Genomic DNA, 17,512 nt, shown 5'->3' on the forward strand with positions numbered 1-17,512 from the left:
CACCATCTGCAGTGATTTTGGAGCCCAGAAAAATAAAGTCAGCCACCGCTTCCACTGTTTCCCCATCTATTTGCCATGAAGTGATGGGACCAGATGCCATGATCTCAGTTTTCTGAATGTTGAGCTTTAAGCCAACTTTTTCGCTCTCCTCTTTCACTCTCATTAAGAGGCCCTTTAGTTCTTCTTCACTTTCTGCCCTAAGAGTGGTGTCATCCTCATATCTGAGCTTATTGATATTACTCCTGGCAATCTTGATTCCAGCTTGTGCTTCATCCAGCCCAGCATTTCTCATGATGTACTCTGCATAGAGGTTAAATAAGCAGGGTGACAATACATAGCCTTGAAGTACTCCTTTTCCTATTTGGAACCAGTCTGTTATTCCATGTCCAGTTCGTTGCTTCCTGACATGCATATAGGTTTCTCAAGAGGCAGGTCAGGTGGTCTGGTGTTCCCATCTCCTTCAGAATTTTCCACAGTTTATTGTGATCCACACAGTCAAAGGCTTTGGCATAGTCAATAAAGCAGAAATAGATGTTTTTCTGGAACTCTCTTGCTTTTTCAATGATCCAGTGGATGTTGGCAATTTGATCTCTGGTTCCTCTGCCTTTTCTAAAACCAGCTTGAACATCTGGAAATTCACAGTTCACGTATTGCTGAAGCCTGGCTTGGAGAATTTTTGAAGCCAAAATGGGAGGCGTCCAAATGCATGGACTCTGGTATAACTGAGGGTCTGCCTTGAATGTGTAACGGCCCATGCTTGAGATAGTCAGTCCCTTCTTAGTCAGAATAGCCCACCAGATGATAGACAGGACTACTGCCCAGGCAGAGCAGCCGTCATGCTAGTTCCTAACCAACTGGGTCTGCTAGAGATTGGTACAGCTGCCTGAGGGGAAGAAGGAACGGGTGAGCAGAAAAAGAGGAGTTTTCAGACTTTCCTCTGGGTGAGAGTTAAAAGCACAGGGAATTCCCACAGAGTATTCTAGGTACCAGATCACTAGGGCAACTGGTATTCTGAGCTTATACCAGGAAATTCTCTACCCCAGAATCTCAGCTGATAATCACCCAAGGTTTGCCTCACAAACAGAGGGGGAAGGGGAGGTTAGGTGGTGACTCTTTCCTGTTTTTGCCAGCAGCTCACAGGGCTGACCAATAATGGGGTTACTGTTCTTGTGAGCAACAATTGTTGACCCAAAGAGGTGTCAAGTCACTGGTTGCAACCTACCTAGGGACCCTTTTTCACTTGGGTGTCCCTTTTCCTGATTTCAGATCCAGTTTCAGATCAGCCTTTTCCTGATTTCAGATCCCGTTTCCTCATTCTGATTTGTCAGGCAGTCCTCATTACCTGGGCCTTTTCCTGATCTCACCTCTTGGTTCATGGGGCTGGCCACTTTTCTTCACCACAACAAAAGTAACAATCGAGAACGCTATTGTTGACCCCTGGGCATCAGCAAGGAAGGCGAAAAGGCCTGGTGGAGCTGCTACTGCCTTGTAGGGGAGTCAAGAGGACAGTACCACTGGTGAGAAAGCAGACAAGACTGACATGGCTCCAGCTCATCCACAAGTCCCCACTGTCCCTGGGCATCCAGAACTGAGGGAAGACCGGCCAGAGGTAGTGGACAGATACATGTGAGTTTCAGTCTTCCATCCCCTGTAACGCCACAGTATGATCCTCTGAAGGGGGTGCAGTCCAGGCTACTCTGGAGGCTATGCTGTGTGTGCACCACACCTGGGTATCAGGTTACTGGGTAGAGTTGCTCTGAATTTGATCAAAAGCTATTACTCTTCTACCCTGTCAGAGTGTACTTAAAGACCAGGGTCAGTCCTCATCATGTGAACTTCCTAAAGCCTTAGCTGTCCTTCCACTAGAGCCAGAGTGAGCCCATAGCCTGGTGGAAAGGTATGAGTTAAAGGCCATGGTCCATCTTATCTGGGTTGCCAAAATTTGTTACTGATACTTCTGAGTTGGGCCCCAACAAGGGTCCTCCTGCCCTGTGTCATTTGAGTCAACAGAACGAGGCTGAGTTCAGTTCAAAAGCAAAGGAAAGTTTTATTTTTGATCAAAGAATGGGAAGGTGTGAGTTCACACTCGAGAGTACATGCTCTACCTGCTAGGCCATGGGCAGGGCAGCTTTCTAGGGTTCTTGCCAGTCTTGTGGGGTGTGGAGTTCTTGCACATTGGTTAACCTGTACTGTTCACGGTGCTCCAGATCACATTGCCGGTTACAGCATCTCTGCACACGGTCCAGTAGCTGACATACTGGGGTGGCCATTTAGCATTAGAAACAGCCTGAAGTGCTAGGTATACAGCCTATGCACGTGGCACCCTAGGAGCAAGTGAAAAGAAAAAGAAAGAGAACAAAAAATGTTAGATGTTACTACCAAGATTCTATTTTTATTTCCCAGGAATTGCTAACGGGCTTTGCTGAAGACAATACCACAGTTTATTTGTCCAATTTACAGTTGAAGCGGGGGGCTTCCCAGGTGGTGCTAATGGTAAAGAACCCGCCTGCCAATGCAGGAGACATAACAGATGCAGATTTGATCCCTGGGTAGGGAAGATCCCCTGGAGCAGGGCATGGCAACCCATTCCAGTATTCTTGCTTGGAGAATCCCATGGACAGAGGAGCATCCCGCGGACAGAGGAGCCTGGTGTGCTACAGTTCACAGGGTTGCAAAAAGTTGGACACAACTGAAGTGACTTAGCATGCACAGTTGATGGGCATTTGGATTATTTCCATTTTTGTTGCTGTTGTTGTAGTCACTAAATCTTCGGTGCAATAGAATTTCTTGTTCATGTTTTCTGTTGCACACATGCAAGAATTTTTCTAGGAAAGTTGTTCTCAAAGTATGGTCTCAGCATCAGATCACTTTGGAACTTGTTAGAAATGCACAATCTTGACTTCCCCTCCAGACCTATTAAATAAAAAATGTTGGGAGAGGGCTCCAGTAATCAGTTTTAACAAACCTCCCCAGATGTGCTAATGGCAGAGTGAAGTTTGAAACCTATGCTCTAGGGTATGTCTTTAGGAATTAAATTGCTGGGTTTGTGTTCAACTTTGTTAGACAAAATCAATCTGTTTTCCAAAATGATTATACCAACTTAAACTTTACCAATTCTATATGAAAGTCCTTGATCTTCCATATTGTTAGCAGCAGTTGGTTTTGTCAGTCTTCTTACTTTAGATATTCTGGGGGGTATGAAGTGATATTTTGTCATTGCTTTAATTTGCAATTCACATTGTAACCAACGAAATTGAGCAGTGTATAAGATATCCCCAACAGGAAGAAGATGGCACACTTTATACTTGACTTAGGATAATTGTGTGTGTTTGTGTGCGTGTGTATAGTACATTTTAGGTGTATAGCGAATACTGGAAATAATACAGAAGCTCAAGGCTAGTAGCTGTGAATCTGTTACAATCTAACCTAGGTCAAAATGGTAGAGACAGAGTTCCATTGAGCAGGCCACCTTCAAAGAAGCACTGCCCTTTGAAGAATATAGCTGGTCAAGGCAATTGCTCTCAGGGAAGAAAGCAAGGGATAAATACCTCCTCACTCTCATCCTTTTTCTGAACTCTTATGGGACTCCTCACAGGGATGGGATATTTGATGAATGTGGAGGAGCAAATAGAAGACATCTAATCTGGTACAAACATCTTTTTCATATGGTTTTAGCCATTTGAGTTTCTTTTGTGTGTGTGTATGGAGGTGGGAGTGCTTATTCAAGATTTTGGCACTTTTTTCTACCACTTTTTTCTCGTTATTTGTAGACATTTAAATAGCCTGAATTTATGCCCTTTGTCAATTATTTATCTTGCAGATATCTTTTACCACTGTAAATGATTCTATACCCAGGCCAATGTGCATGTGTCTGTATGTTTCAATACCATCAAGCAGTTCTCCAACACCAGCTGGGTATCATAATTCAACTCAATACTGACACTGTCTAACTGGCAATAGCATCAGATTCCACAGGTTCAAGGCTCAGTCCCATAAAACTCCAGTTCAGATGCCAGTCACAAGCCCAGCTTATTACCTATATGTCTGACCAACTGGCTATAAATCAGAGGTTTCCACCATTCCCTTCCTGTGTTTAATTAATTTGCCAGAATGGCTTACAGAGCTCAGGAAACATTGTGCTTACTTTATTACCAGTAATGATTAAAGGAATAGCTCAGAAACAGCCAAATGGAAGAGATACATAGAGCAAAGGAAAAAGCTTTCATTTCCTGTCTGGTTGCTCCACTCTGCGAATTTCCATGTGCTTACCTCCAACCCCTCAAGCTATTCAAACCCCCATTCTCTTGGGTTTTTATGGAGGCTTCATTACATAGGCAAAATTGGTTAAATCATTAGCCATCGGCAACTGAGTGGACCTCTAGCCTTTCTCCCTTCTCAGGAGGTCAGGGGTTTGGGCTGAAAGTTCCAATCCTCAAATCTCATGGTCCTCATATTTAGGTGCTTTCCAGAAACTGCCATTATCATCATAACAAAAGACACCATTGTTGCTCTTAACCCTTAGGAAATTCTAAGGGTTTTAGGAGCTCTGTGCCAGAAATGGGATGAAGAAAAACAATATATATATGTGTGTATTATATATTTATAATATAATATAAATATTTCTTATAAAGTCACAATATCACATCACTACATGGCTGTCTTTTTTGCCCTTTTAATGGATTTTTTTTTTTTTTTTAAGAATTGAATGAAATCTATTCAGTAGCATGAGTTTTTGCTTGTTTGTTTTGTTTTTTGCCACACTGTGTGGCATGCAACATCTTGGTTTCCCAACCAGGGGTAGAACTCGTGCCCTCTATAATGGGAGCATGGAGTTTTAACCACTGGGCCACCAGGGAAGTCCGCTAATGGTGTCTTTCAATAAACAGAAATTCTTAATTTTAGTGTAGTCTCATTTATCAAAATCTTCATGGTTAGTTCTGTGTTCTATCTTAAAAATATTTACTTGAGATCTGGGCTTCCCTGGTGGCTCATTGGTAAATAACCCACCTGCAATGCAGGAGACACAGGAGACAAAGGTTGAATCCCCAGGTCAGGAAGATCTCCTGGAGGAGGACATGGCAACCCACGCTAATATTCTTGCCTGGAGAATTCCATGGACAGAGGAGGCTGATGGGCTACAGTCCATGGGGTCACAAAGAGTTGGAATGACTGAAGCAACTTAGCCCTCATGAAGGCACGCAACTTGAGGTCATGAAGATATTCTTCTTTATAAATTTCTAGCTTATTTCTACGTCACATTTAGATGCAGAATTGACGTACCTGGAGTTTCCACCTTTGTCATAGCAAATTTCTGTATACATGTGAGTCTGTTCCTGGCTTCTCTTTTCTATCATTGCAGCAACACCACAGTGCATTGACTGCTGTAGCATCAATAAGTCTTGATTTCAAGCAGAGCAAATCTTTACCCTTTGTTCTTCAAGAGAGTCTGGGTTATCCTTGGGCCATTGCATTCCCATGTATATTCTAGAATGAGTCTGTCAAATTCCACCAGAAATTCCCAACATATCCTTGGAATTTTCACTGAGATTGAATTGAATTCATAGATCAATTTGGGGAAAATATACATTTTTACAGCATCAAGTCTTCTTATTCATCAATAGTGTATACCCGACTCCAATTATTTAAGCATTTAATTTTTCTTAAAAGTGTTTATAGCTTTTCCTATGTAAATCTTACATGTTATTTTTAGATTTATAACTAGAGAGTTTTTATATTTTTTGTTATATTTTTAAAATTTTCATATTCTAATTCTGTTGCTGAAATATAGACAGGTAAAAGATTGTTTTTTGTTAGCACTCTTGCTAATTTTCCCTAAAAATTCTAGTAATTTATATTAAATTAAAAAAAATTCTCTGTATACAAGTGTGTCACTTGTGAATAATAGCAGTTTAATTCCTTTTCCAATTCTTTTCATTTTTTTCAGTGCTATGTTACACTTGATAGGCTTTCGGGTACAGTGCTGTAAATAAGTTAAGATAGCAAGCATTCTTATTCTAGCTGCACTGTAGTTAATTTCTAAAATATTTCTTAGATTGAAGGAATTACAGCTAATCCCTAGTTTGCTAGGAGCTTTAAAAAATAAAACCACAAACATATGTTGAATTTAATTAAATGAGATAATCATATGATTTTTCCTGTTTTCTCTGTTAATTACATTTATTAATTTTTGAATGCTAAACCAATTTGCATTCTTGAATAAACCCAACTTGATTATGATGTGATGTCCTTTTTATATATTGCTGGATTTAGCTTGCTATAATAATTTTTTGTTTGGGATTTTTACATCTGTGTTCATAAGTGGGATCAGCTTAACATTTTTCTTCCTTGTTATGAACTCCTAGCTGAACAACTTTAGGATCCAGCTTATGTAGGCTTCACAAAATGAATTGGGGAATGTTCCCTGGTTTTCTGTTCTCTGGATTTATAGAATATTGACATTTTCCTGCCTTAAGTGGCTGGTAGAATTTGCTGGGGAAGTCATCTGAGCCTGAAATTTTCCTTGAGAGATTTTCAATTATGGACGCAATTTTTGTAATAATTTGTGATTTAGAAGTTTTCATTCTTTTGGTAGATTATATTATTCTAGGAGTTTATTTCACTAAAAATTTCAAATTTATTGGCAAAAAATTATTTATAATTTCTTATTATCTAATAATTTATTTTAAATTATTTTTGATTCTCTCACAGGAATTCAGAAAAAAGAGAAGCGTGAAGTCAGAGTATTTCTTCCCGATTTCCTCCCTACAGGTGATGTTCCTTTTCTATTCCTGATATTGTTTATTTGTATCTCCTCTCTCTCTCTTACAATCAATCTTGCCAGTGGTCTAACAATTTTATTAATCTTTTCAAAGGACTGACCTTTTATTTTATTGACTATTTCTATTGTATATTTGTTCTACATTCCATAAATTTCTGGTCTTTATTATTTTACTTGTTCTACTTTCCTTGATTTCAATTGGCTGATCTTTTTCTACTTTGTTGGGATGAATATTGGCCTTTCCTCTTTTCTATATATGCATTAAGAATTGAAAATGTTCTTCTAAGAACTACCCTACAAATTTTGATGTGGAGTATTCTTTATTTCGGTATTGACCATTTAAAAACTCATCTGGCTTAAAACTCAACGTTCAAAAACCTAAGATCATGGCATCCAGCCCCATCACTTCATGGCAAATAGATGGGGAAACAATGGAAACAATGACAGACTTAATTTTCTTGGGCTCCAAAATCACTGCAGATGGTGACTGCAGCAATAAAATTAAAAGACGCTTGCTCCTTGGAAGAAAAGCTATGACCAACCTAGACAGTGTATTAAGAAGCAGAGACATCACTTTGCCGACAAAGGTCCTTCTAGTCAAAGCTATGGTTTTTCCAGTAGTCATGTATGGACGTGAGAGTTGGACCATAAAGAAGGCTGAGTGCTAAAGAATTGATGCTTTTGAACTGTGGACTCTTGAAAATCTCTTGGACTGCAAGGAGATCCAACCAGTCAATTCTAGAGGAAATCAGTGCTAAATATTCATTGGAAGGACTGATGCTGAAGCTGAAGCTCCAATACTTTGGCCACCTGGTGCGAAGAACTGACTCATTGGAAAATACCCTGATGCTGGGAAAGATTGAAGGCAGGAGGAGAAGGGGACAACAGAGGATGAGATGGTTGGATGGCATCACCAACGCAATGGACATGAGTTTGAGCAAGCTCTGGGAGTTGGTGATGGACAGGGCAGCCTGGCGTGCTACAGTCCGTGGGGTCACAAAGAGTCAGACATGATGGAGCAACTGAACTGAATTGAACTGATTTGGTGATATTCATGTGTAGAGTTGTCTCTTGTGTTGTTAGGAGAGTCGTTAGTTGTTAGTCGTTAGTCGTCTCTTGTGTTGTGCTATGACCAGTGTATTCTGTTGACAAAACCCTGTTAGCCTTTGTTCCACTTTATTTTGTACTCTGAGGCCAAACTTGCCTATTATTCCAGGTATCTTTTGACTTCCTACTTTTGCATTCCAGTTCCCTATGATGAAAAGGACATCTTTTTCTGGTGTTAGTTTTAGAAGATCTTGCAGGTCTTCATAGAACCATTCAACTTCATCTTAGTTCTAACTATTTTATATTTTTCAGTGTGATTTAATCTTTTATCTGTAGCTTATTTAGAATCAAATTGCTTTATTTTTAAACATTTGGGGGGTTTTTCTAGCTATATTTTTGTTATTGACTTAGTTAAATTATTTTGACTAGAGAATAATTTTTGCAAGATTTCAGTTCATCAAAACTTGTTGAGACTTGTCTTATGGCCAAACATATGGTCATTTTTTCTTAAATATTTCATGTGCAATTAAAAAGAATGTGTATCTGCAGATGTTGTGTGCTATGCTCTATATATGTTAATTAGGTCAGTTTTGCTGATACTGTTTTTTCATATATTCTGAGCCCTTTCTATTTTTTAAAATCTGCTTGTTCTATCAATACTGAGATAAGATATATTAAAATCTCCAACTATCATTATATGTTTATTTATTTTTTTTACATTTGTCAATTTTTACTTTATATATTTTGAGGCTATTTTGTAGCTGCATATAGACTTAAAATTTTATATCTTCCTGGTGGATTAACTCTTTTTATCATTATAAAGAGTATCTCTTTGCTGCTAGTAATGCTTTTTGCCTTAACATTCACTTTGTGTAATTTTAACATAGTAACACTAACCTTTTTTTTTTTGTTAGTTTTTACACAGCACTTTTTTTTTTTTAATCTTCTCCATTTACACTTTCTATAGCCTTAGGTTTAGGCAGTCTATCAAAATACTTGATTAAATCTGACAATCTTTGTTTGTTTTGATTGCAGCAATTATTCCATTTAATTTTATGTAATATATTCTGGTATATTTGTCCATGGGCTTCCCTGATAGCCCAGTGGTAAAGAACCTGCCTGCCATTGCAGGAAACTTGGATTCGATCCCTGGGCCAAAAAGATCCCCTAGAGAAGGAAATAGCAACCCACTCCAGTATTCTTTCCTTGGAAACCCCATAGACAGGGGAGCCTGACAGGCGACAGTCCATGGGGTCACAAAGGATTTGGAGACAACTTAGCGACTAGAAGACAGCAACATTTGTCCTGCCACCTCTACTGCTCCTTTTAAATTTATTACTAGATGGTTTACCCATATTTGGGTACTATTTAAATATATTGCTTACTGTATCTTTTACTCTATGTCTCAGCATTTCCACTCCTGAGTAATTTTGCACAGAACTCATGCATAGGTCCATGAGGGCATGTGCAAGACTGTACATCACAGTACTATCCTTGTAAGAATTCTGAAGCAATCATGGAAGCAAAACGCCTTTGTCTTCATGCAGTTATGAGTGTGTGCATTTCCTGCCATCTCGGGACAGGGCATTTTGCACACTGTAATTAACTGATATTTGGCTGAATACTGTTTTTTCACATATTCTGAGCCCTTTCTATTTTTTTTTTTTAAATCTACTTGTTCTATCAATACTGAGATATGGTATATAACAATAACAACTATGGCAAAGGACAGGTTTATCTGTCCTTTCATTTATTTTGGAGAACAGAACTAGAGGAAACCATTCTACCACTGACCTTAGCCATGCTGATGTCTGAAGGCTGGTGATCACCTTCTCCACTGGATAAGAAAATCATATAAAAAGGACATATGCTCTTTTTCCCACTGTGAACTGATATATGAGAGCTTGGTAACACTGGTAACTCTGTACCTTATCAGGAAGATCCCCTGGAGGAGGAGGGCATGGCAACCCACTCCAGTATTCTTGCCTGGGAAAGCCCATGCACAGAGGAGCCTGGAGGGCTATAGTCCAAAGTCGCAAAGAGTCAGACATGACTTAGAGACTAAACAACAACATTTCCATTTAGATACCCCTTGTGGTTTTTGTTTGAAAAACCAGTTCTTCTGGATGCTGACTCCTTCGCACCTCTTTGCATGTAAACTGCCTTTCTTTTCTAAATAACGTTGTCTCTGAGTCATCTCCTACAACATAATGTGGGGGTGCAAACCATGGAAAACCACTAGCAGTTATTAGGAAGAAGGAGACACTGCGTTGGCCAAAAATTTTGTTCAGATTTTTCCATAAGATGTTATGGAAAAATCTTCATGAACTTTTTGGCCAACCCAATATATATAGTTCACAGATACTTAAAAATATGAATTATTTTAATATAATCATTTATTATTAATTAATCTTTATTAACCACTGTTTAATTTAATTTATTAATTTAAATTTTTTCTTTGGGCTTCCCTGATGGCTCAGAGGGTAAAGAATCTGCCTGCAATGGAGACAGAGGAGACTCCGGTTTGATCCTTGGGTCAGGATGATCCCCTGGAAGAGGAAATGGTAACCTACTATAGCATTCTTGCCTGAAAAATCCCATGGAGAGAGGAGTCTGGTGGGCTACAGTCCAGAGGGGTGCAAAGAGTTGGACACGATTGAATTATTTTTATTTATTTATTATTGATAACTATGAATCATGATTTAATTTATTAATTTAAATTCATTATTTAATTTATTTCATCCTCACAGCAATTATAAGCTTCATGAGGGGAAGGATTCTGTACCTGGAACAGTGCTTGGCACATGCAGGCCCTCAATAAATATTTGTGAATCTTTGTTGAGTAAGTCCTCCTTTTACACACATAGTATGCAAAAACTAAGGGTTATATAACTTGCATAAAGTCACCTCGTGAGTAGGTGACAGAGATGTGATGCCAAGACCACATTGTCATCAGCATGCTTGTGGTCTCTAAGTGAGAATGGTACAGTACTGTTTTTTAATACTGTACAGTAAAATGGTCTTAAAAAAATAATGCAAATTCAGGTACTCAAGCAAAACAAACTTGTGTGTGTATGTGGTAGAGAGGGAAAGGAGAGTTGAGATCAGTAACGAAGGGTAAAGAACTAAACAAAGCACAAAGGGCCTTGTCCACACTGAAGATGATACTCACAGGCTGAGCAGTAGGAATAACTCAGCTCCTTGCACCTGTGGCTCCAAAACAATAACACCAATTTTGTAACAACAATAGTAACAATAACAATGATGATGATGATACATGATGGGAAAAGGTGAGAAAGTAGAGATAGTAGGTAAAAGCAACTCTTTCAAAAAGTTTTGCTCTTAAGGAGAACAAAGAATAAGGTAGTAGATGAAGCGGAATGAGGGCTCAAAGAAGATCTTTTTTCTTTTTTCTTTTTTTAAAGAATATCCTTATTGAGATATAATTAACATACCATGCAATTTCCTCATATAAAGTACAAAATTCAGTGGGTTTTAGTATTCTCACAAAGTTGTGCAATCATTACCATAATCAATTATAGAATATTCTCATGACCCCAAAAAGAGAAACCCCATTCCTATTAGCAGTCACTCCCAATTTTCCCCAACTCCTTCATCCCTTGGCAACAACTAAGCTTCATTTTCTTCATGTCTATAGATTTGTCTGTTTGGACATTGCTATAAGTGGAATCATATAACATGGGGCCTTTTGTGGCTGGCTTCTTTCACTTAGCATAGTTTCCAAGGTTCATCTATGTTGTAGCATGTATCAGCAGTTCATTTCTTTTACTACCAAATAATATTCCGTGTGTGGATATATCACATTTGACTTATCCATTCATCAGGTGATGGACATTTGAGTTGTTTCCACTTTTTGGCTATTATGAAGGATGCTGCCATGAAATCCATGTATAGGTTTTTGCGTGGACATTCATTTTCATTTTACTTGGGTGTATGCCTAGAAGTGGAATTTCTGGGTCATGAAGTAACTTTTCATTTAGCTTTTTTTGGAACTCCCAGACTGCTTCCAAAGTGGCTGTACCATTTTACATTCCCACCAGAAGTGTGGGAGAGTTCCAATTTCTCCACATCCTCCCCAACACTTTTTAATTCATTCTTTTGATTATAGCCATTCTATCAATAGTAGGTGTGAAGTTATGTATCATCGTGGCTTTGATTGGCATTTCCCTCATGGCTAACAATATAGAGCATCTTTTCATGTGTCTTTTTCTTTTTTAAAGATGGAACAAAAGTGTGTTGCAAATAGCCCAGTGGAGGGAGAACTTGATGACATGGGAGATACTGGGGGAGAACTTGACACAGGAGATACTGGGGCTTTACATGCATACTCTGTGACACTGTCCTCTGTCTTTGTGCCCAACAGCCAGGCACGTAAGGACTCAGGCATGCAAGGACCTGGACATGTGAGGACCTGGTTGAACGAAGACTGGGTGTGTGAAGACCCAGGGCCCAGGATCCATTTGTGGTTGGACTCCAGACCTCTGTGGACCTTATGAGAAGAACAGCAACCAGGGGCGCTCAGTAACCAAGGGACCAGCCCCAGGTCAGGAAGCAGCATCTTCCTTCACCATAAACTATCAAACAGCACTGGGAACCAATTTTATGGCCTTAGCTGGGGGCCAGCCTTCTGAGGTCTCTGACTGTAAATCATCCCCAAGCTGTAGATCCTGCTGGCTGGGCCCGGCTGCCCTTGGAGGCGGGTGTAGGCAGGACAGCCAGCCGGCGCTGTGGGCTCTGCTCCTCCCCCCCCCACCCCCCCCTCCTCGTGCCTGTCAAAAAAGCACACCAGGATAAACGTGCTGAGTGGCTTTGACAGGAGAAGCCGCAGAAGGTTGTGAGATTTGCAGTTTGGCTATTTTGGAGTGATGGCAGGAATGGAGAAGGAGGAAGAAGGTCCTAATCCTGCGAACCTAGGAGGCAGCCGGGTCTATTTCCAGCCTCTGCCGGTGGCCCTGGCTACGGCCTCGCCTCCTCCTCCCAGCTCCATCTCTCAGCAGCGGGCCGGGGGGCTTCCCTGTCCCCTCCGCTAGCCAGCTCTGCTCCCACCAAGCTGGGAGAGAGGGTCTGAGGCAGTTTGGAGTGTAGTCTGCTGAAAGCAGAGCGGGGAGAAGGGAAACGTTGAATATTAGCTGAGCAGGGAAGCTGTGGGGGACGGGGAGAAGAGCTGCATAAATCTGCATGGCTAATGAAGTCAGGACAGAGCGGGCTGGGAGCCTGGGACAGCAGGTCGCGGACAGTGGGGAGCTGTGAACTTGAGGGGAAGAAGACACAGCCAGGGAAATACTCTCTGCCAGTCTGGAGTAAGAGGGATTGGGAGAGGAGCCGGGCGGGGGGCGGATGTGATTTTCTAACAAGTGAGGAACAATGAGGTAATTGTGGGCCAATCGGAGTGAAGAATGGAATTTGAACCGGGGAAAGGGAAGAGAAAAGACCCCTGGGGAACTAAGAGTGCCACATTCTTGTGGCCCCCTTGAGACCGTGTGAAAGAGGACGGCACGGAGCGGGAAGGCCGGTCGCGGCCCGTGCGGCTCCGAGTTAACCTTTGTGCTCCAGATTTCCTTTTGTGCTGTCTTCAGTGTGCTGGGGAGAAGGGCCCCACGGGGCGGGGGCACAGCCCTCCCCGGGAGGTGGCCCCTCTCCCCGCAGGCCCTTGCCTCCCTGAATCCTGGCCCACAAGGCAAGGTTCTCCGCTGAGACCCGTCCCTCGGCAGGGACCCCTCCCCGCATCTCGCCAAAACGCTGACTCAGGGCAGGTGGGACTTGGAGCTTCTTTGGGTATCCCACCTTTCACATCCTTGACAGGTGGTCTTCCAAAACAAAAACAGGGAGCACATTACCTCACAATGCAGCTGTTCTAATTCGGGGCCTTTTTTTTTTTTTTTTTAGCAAATTATTCTTCCATATCAAGAAAAAAATATATATCTCCCTCTAACTTCCACTGATTTTACTTAGAGTTGCATAGAATGTATTCCACAGCTTTCTGACACAAGAGTATTTAAATTTGTAAACATTGATAGGATTGCTCTCCTGTCCCAAGAAATCTTGTGCTTTATAAAAAGTTCGCATTTTTTCACTCCTGTCTCTCAGGAATGATTTCCTTATCACTTGCCTTGCAAGTTGCTCTTCTCTGAATATGCATCCATTTTCCACTTAGTTATTTTCTTGTTTATTCATTCATATTACCAGTGTTTTCCAAAAGAGACTTGAAGTTTACAAGGCATAAATGATAACAGCAGGTTTATAAAAGCAATGGAGATATTAGTGAAGTGAAAATAAATGCAGGAAATACCAAGCCAAGTAAGCCTAGTACACAGACATGTGCCATACGGTTCTCTGAACGTAGCCCCGTGTAGTCCCTAAATTTGCCTTTTGAACTTGCTGACAACCAAAGGAAAAACAAAAATATGGGTGGTTATACAATTTAGTGTCCTTAAGAGCAAATAGGAGACACTGCTATGCCTGTATCTGGAAATGAAAGAAAATTTTCTGAGTCTTCCTGAAAAACACACCCAACAATTTTCTTATGATAAATTCAATAATACACTTACTTGAACTGTTTCTTAGAAAGTTATCTCTCAATGTAGATCGAAATCTTAACTCCAAAGCATAATTTCAATAAAAGCAGACACTCCAGTGTGCTAATGTGCCTCTTAAAATCTGGCAATAAAACATTTCAAATTCAATCTAACCAAAGAAAATTACTGCCTGTTTGGGAAAACTATATTTCTATTAACACAGCTTACAATTGCATTAGCTTTTTGCAGAGCGCCACTGGTATTGACTCTTTGTTAGTGTCTACTCAAACTTACTCCTGCTGCTGTGACAGGAACTGAATTTAAGCCAAGCTGTCTTCATCTTATACTTGTGCAATTGATTTTTTGAACTTAAGTGCAGGACTAAGTTGTTTATCACTACAAAATTCCATCCTGTTAGAGCCACTCCTATTTGTTCTATCCTATTGATAATTTTTGATTTGTATTACATCAACCAATAGACCATATTTCATGGGATATAAGACTCTTAATTGTAAGATGCACTATTTTTAAAAATTACCACAAAGAAGAAATATTGCCAATTAAACTATGACATGCAACTGACTGTATGATACATGCAATTTTAGACATATTAAGATGTGCATCTTAGATTTAGTGAAATATGGTATTAATAATCTCTCATGTTCTGTCATTTGCAATTTGCTAAACATATCCTCCATAGTACCATTTACTGGGTTTTCACAGAATGCAGCCATTGACGAAAACGTTGAACTGGGCAGGGCCAAGGAGAGAGTTCAGGAGACTTCTACCTGGGAACTCCCTCAGGTTTGCTTGCTCATTTGTTTGAATACACACTTACCAAATAAATATTAATTTATCCAGTGACTGCACGAAGAACTCAGCTGACAAAGATGAAGACGGCCTGGCCCCCATCAATCTCAGTCTGGAATTCACAGTGTACTCCATTAAGGCATACTCTCCGGGTCCGGTTGTTCCAGCCCTGCAGTATCCCTTTAACTGAGCTATGGTCCACATCAGAACTTGAGGCCCAGTCAGGAGGGGCAACTGGAGGAAGATGGAACAGAGCAGGCAAGGGGCCAGGACCCAGAATCAGGGTGGGAGAAACAGGCTGGTTACAGGGATTAGCAAGTACATAAATAAAGAAGTCACATGCCTGAAAGGAAGCGTGAGTTCAGGCATGACCAGAAGTAGACTCAGAAAGAATGGGCAGCCAAACCAGAGATGCCACAGTTGTCAATCCTCACGGTCAGGAAGATGGGCAGAGGACATTCAGAGATCTGAGTACGCATGGGCTCTAGGACAGGGATCCAGGCCCAAACGTCAACAAAATAAGACACCGAGGACCCCCAACTCATACTTTGGTTCTAGGCAGGAGTCCGGGTACTAGGACACAAAACCAGTCAGATCTAAGAACCAGGTTCCAAAACTGTAGACTGCCGTCTGCTCCCTGAGCGTCCACAGGGTGAGACAGGGGAGATAGATGTGGGGAGGGACTTCCTCCTCAGGGCAGTGAGAGCTGAGGCTGGGCCTCGGAGGGGAGCAGGGGGAGCCAGAGCCCGGAGCTTTCGACATGCAGCCAAAAAGACCTGGAGGACCACAGGAGAGAAAATGGGAGGGACAGAGTAGCAAGTGTCTCCCTCTGAGAAGAGGTCTGAGAAGGTGAGTAATTTCCCCAGGAGACTAAAGTCTCTGACACATGGGAATCCCAGTCAGGAACCGGCCAGGGGCAGAATGGGCCAGTGAGTGCAACATGGGCACACACAGTTGTGATGACCCAAAAATGTCACCCCTTCTTTAGCAAGAGTTAAGAAATAAATTTATATACAAATGAACTTATTTACAAAACAGAAACAGACTTACAGATATCAGGAACAAACTTAGGGCTACCAAAGAGGAAAGATGGGGGAGGAGGGATAAATCAAGAGCTTGGAATGAACACACACACACACACTACTATGTATAAGACAGACAACGGGCAAGGACCTACTGCACAGGGAACCCTGCTCAACATTCTGTGATAATCTGTATGAGAAAAAAAAAAGAATGGCTATCTGTATAACTAAATCACTGTGTTGCATACCTGAAACTAAGTCAACAATGTCAGTCAACTATACTCCAAAATTTTTTAAAAGATAATTATGGTGACAGTGATTAAAAATGAAAACAAAAAGAAATTCATGATGGTGGCTTAGAATAATAATTATAAATTAAATGCAGAACATTAGTTACTCCCATGACAGAATGAGATAGAAATGTAACTGGTTCTGGCTAATTGCAACTTCATTCGGCATGAAGAAGCAAGGTGCTCAGTACCATGTGTGGAAACAGCTTCATTATTTGCACTCATTCACATTTATTTCAGACACACGTATGATTTGGTAGTACCCTCTTACTTCTAAAAAAGCCTCTAGAGGTTTTGTGTTTTTGCTTTCAAGAGAGAAAAAAAAAAATCAAGACCCAGTTAAATTGTGAATTTAAATACAAACTTTAAAATTGCAGGGATTCTCATAATCACATTTAGGTCTTTCTATTACTAGATAAGCTTGAAACTTATGGAGCATTTTCTCTCTCCTGGGTCAAACTTAGATTGAAATGTGGAAATAGATGATCAAGATTTGGGTTTTTATAATTTTCTGCGTGGGCAGACACAGGTCCCAGCCCTAGAAACTCTTCACAGGGATCTCACAAAATGTGACTCATTCAGTGGAGATAATGGTGACCTTGGCAACAAGAATACTGAGGTCTCGGGGACTTCCTGGTGGTTCAGTGGTCAAGAGTTTGCCTTGCAATGCAGGGAGGTGGGTTCAATCCTGGTAGGGAAACTAAGGTTCCACAAGCTTCAGAGCAACTAAGCCGGTGCACTGCGAGCTGGCATGCCACAACTTGAGTCCGTGCACTGCAACAAGAGATCCTGCATGATGCAACTAAGACCAGACTCAGCCAAACAACTAAGGGATACTGAGGTCTTCATCATATCCGGAGGCCTGATCTCCACCTGGAAGGACTGGCCAGTTCTTACCCCAGTGGCAGGAAGTCAAGAGGACAGGGAGGTGACCAGCTGGGCTTTATCTCCGCAGGCCTGCAGGCTTCCATCATGTTATCCTGTACACCACTGGCGGCCATCCGGGGCTGAACGTGGCATGGGAGGCAC

General features: G+C 41.1%; 1 long non-coding RNA gene across 2 annotated transcripts; it reads right to left on the bottom strand.

Moving 5' to 3' along the window:
* Positions 1 to 2,022: 2,022 nt before the first annotated feature.
* Positions 2,023 to 17,512, bottom strand: LOC122435612. Of its 2 annotated transcripts, XR_006267684.1 has the most exons (3): positions 17,381 to 17,512; positions 15,200 to 15,283; positions 2,023 to 2,324 (listed from the first exon to the last, which is right to left on the bottom strand). It is a non-coding gene; the product is annotated as an uncharacterized LOC122435612 (long non-coding RNA). The 2 variants fall into 2 exon arrangements; XR_006267685.1 differs by lacking the exon at positions 15,200 to 15,283.

The sequence above is a fragment of the Cervus canadensis genome, chromosome 2, assembly GCF_019320065.1.
Source record: "Cervus canadensis isolate Bull #8, Minnesota chromosome 2, ASM1932006v1, whole genome shotgun sequence".
NCBI classification, from domain to species: domain Eukaryota; kingdom Metazoa; phylum Chordata; class Mammalia; order Artiodactyla; family Cervidae; genus Cervus; species Cervus canadensis.